Raw genomic sequence first — 3,612 nt, 5'->3', positions numbered from 1 at the left:
GAGTAAAGACCTGTTGGAGGGGGAAGCTGAATCAGTAATGCCCAGCAGGTGTGAAGAAGGCAACTGAAATCGATCTTTACGGAATGAAAGGAGGTAGAAATATTCACTCTTTTACTCAAGACTGCAGTTAGTTTGAGGGTTGCTTGCAGTTTGGTTGCTAATTTACCAATCCACCTTTAGATAGAAACCAGCTTTAACCTAAAATTTCAAACAGGAGCAAATTAGTCATTTTCCCAAGGAGTATAAACAAACACAGGACAATCTGATTTACTTTGTTTGCAAAGGAAACCAAGGAAATAGGTTCTGCAAAGCTTTATATTTCCTCAATTTCTGAAACTTTTTCTTGGTAGGAGGCCAGTTATAAGGAAAGCAGTCAAGTATAATCTTTCTCTATTTCCACTTTCTCTACTCTTCGATTATTTAACCCCTGATTTTCTAAACTAGAGAAATCTGTATGTATCAAATACTCTACAAGAGCCATACAGGTTGAATTAAGAGATGCTTCTATTTATTACAAATGCCCCAGGGTCCAAAATTATGCAGTTTATGTAGTGGCTGAGTGGCATTAACTTTGGAATCAACTTTAAGCAATTCCTGGGTCTGTCATTTATTTGCTATTGACCTCAGTCAAGTAACTCTTCCTTTCCTCAGCCATAAATTAGATACAGTAACAGTACCTGATTCAGAGGGTTCTTATGAGGATTAAATTAGATACTAACCTGGCAAGAAATGTCATGCACTTGACAGATACTAGTTTGCTCCACTATTACTATTACTACAATAACTACTACTACTACCATTATTGCTACTATTTGATATTATAAAGGAAATTTACCTCCATTAGGTCTATTCTGGTGGCCCTATATGAATCGATAAGGATTTCTTTAATTCTATCTTTACATCTGCCGTATGTAAGGCACTGCATGAGAAAGAGAAGAGATGTAAACTATGTTTCCTACCATCAGTGGACTAAGCATTTCACTAGTGAAACCATGATAAATGTTCCCAAAAGGCTTTGGAAAAGGAGATTGAAGCCAACATAGGACTTAAACATGTTGTTCAAGGTCTCAAAGCAAAGAGCAGCTGAGCTGACACCAGAGTTCAGTCACGAGATTGGAACACTAAGCTCAACCCTGTATGCCCCGCGTGTGCCCTGAGAAGCCCATAATCCCCATGGGAAAGCGTGTAACTGTGCCAGATGGGGTCAGAGTTATGACAGCCTCCAAGAGAAAAACCAGGCCAGTGAACTTTGGCTTCGTTAGCACTGGACGCTCACCAGTTCAACCCACAATTTCTCTACAGCCACAGTCCCAAACTACAGCAAATCAGCAATGGCTAGTGCGGCGAACAGTCCATGGGACCATCTCCACGTTGTTTTTGGTTCCTTTTCCAGAGACGATGCTTCTTCCTTACTGTCAAGTACAAGTCAGGCTGAGGAAGTTGTCACTGGTACAGAGAGATTTTAAACTTGTCCACAATAGGAATGCCCCACATTTCCAAATTTACTCAAAGTGCTCGCCACAATATGCGCACGGTAGAGACTGTGGGTGAGACCTAGCTTGTGAGGTTAAATAAAGGTAAAAGTTTAAGTTTCCACACATACCAGAGATGCCACTGCAGTGTGTTTCATGACTTTCTGGAGAATGAATTGGTAAAAGAAGCAATCACTGTACTGTAATTTTTGTTTTATATTTGCACATTCCACACCCTAACTCCCACCTATAAACACAAAGGAAATCATAAGCACAGTTAATGACATGTTATATGTAAGTCCTGTGTTTCCTAAAGGACATTCCCCAAGGCAGTTGTTCAAAGGGAATTTGGAATTTTCCATCAGAAATCCTGGTTCTTAATAATGATCTCACATGACATGCATTCCTGTTTCTTTTCTTTTTTTTTTTTTTTTTTTTTTTGATACATCTTATACTATTCTAGGCTATTTCTACAGGGTCTGAACTACAGTCTCAGACATGCGGCCTAATCCTAGGAGGCTAGTAAGAGATCTTCTGATGGAATGCATTTGATCTGTAATATTGCCTGGCCAAAAGACATCCATAGCCGGATTTCAGGAGCAAGGCCAAGGCCTGCTCAGCATCAGAACAAACCAGAACTCAGGGCCCTCTGGCCCTTCCCGTTTGCTCCATGCAGGATAAGTCACGTACCCCAACGACTGTTAGGACCAGAGTTTGTCAACTATATCTGTTCCCTCCTAGACAAAATTCACAGTTGAATGTGATAAACAACAGCCAATGTGACATATTTTAAACATCCAGGAGATTTCACAGTTTCTCAAAGAGAGTAGATTTTTGAGTTAATTTCCATTTGTAAACTTAGGTTGAAATATTTGCCTTTGCCCATTAAGCATCCCAGACTATTGGGTGATATGGACCAGCTTGGGGGAGGCCTTTGAACAATTGGGTCTCTACTTTAAAAAGACTCCTTTATTTGCTTCAAAAATGGTTTTCGTACTACTGTTCTAACTATTGAAAAGCTAAAACTTCTCTCTCTCTCTCTCTCAATGTATTCCTTTAATATATCTCACAGAAATCCTAGAGTTCTTTTTTCTCTCTTTTTGAAATAATTCAATTATAATTGTTGAGAAGAATTTCCTAGAATGAAAGAGGCAGTCTAGGCATTAAACTCTTTTTGAGTTATTCGCATAATGAAGCACATGTATTACATAGTTGAAAGTTTGTGCACAATTGCTAAAGGAACACTGTTTTTTTCCTGCTGACCCTAAATCATCATTTTATGTATATAGGTAGATTGTATAGGTTCTTATGTGAATTTCTTCTTCTTTTCCTTAATTCATATGTAAACAAAATGAGAATAATAATAGTATCTGCTTTATTGATTATGACGAGAATTAAATATGTTAACAAAGTGACTATAATCAACAATAGGTTATGATATACTTTAAAATAATTAGAAGAGTGGAATTGGAATGTTCCTAACACAAAGAAATGATAAATGCCTGAGGTGATGGATACCCCAATTACTCTGATTTGATTATACACAGTGTATGCCTGAAACAAAATACTACATGTACTCTATAGAGATATGCAACTATTATGTACTCATAATAATAAAAAATAAAAAATTTTAAAAATTAAAAATAAAAATTTCCAAAAATATGTTAACACATGTATAGCACCAAATAACTCAGTAAATACTAGATTTATTGTTAATAGTTGTAATGCTCTTGGTTACTTTCAAAAATCTAAACTTAACACAAGTTATATTTTCCTCCTAAATTTGTAGCTCTGTGTATCTTAGTCATATTGTTGTAGAATGTTTGCATTCCCTGTAAGGTCAACTTACTCCAGCAGGTTTCCACCTGGTTTCCAATTAAACTCACCTTTTTGCTCTGGTAAGCACATTATCACTATATTTTGTACTTTTTGTATATATAATAGTATCCTTGCTTGGTATCTGATCTCCTAAAAGACCTTCGTCTGAGAAAATACCTGCTTCCTTTTTTAGGTATATGCTTGCATCAGGTAAGAAAAATTAAGTGCATGATATTTTCTGCTAAAAGATTACTTTCCTATATATTGTTTTTAAAAAATCTGCTTTAAAAAAGAACTGCATCAAAAACCTTCTTTGAATATA

This window comes from Propithecus coquereli, unplaced genomic scaffold (genome assembly GCF_000956105.1).
Source record: "Propithecus coquereli isolate 6110/MARCELLA unplaced genomic scaffold, Pcoq_1.0 Scaffold366, whole genome shotgun sequence".
In the NCBI taxonomy this organism is placed as follows: Eukaryota; Metazoa; Chordata; class Mammalia; order Primates; family Indriidae; genus Propithecus; species Propithecus coquereli.
The sequence above is the reverse complement of the archived record's forward strand: the minus strand, read 5'-3'. Positions refer to the sequence as shown.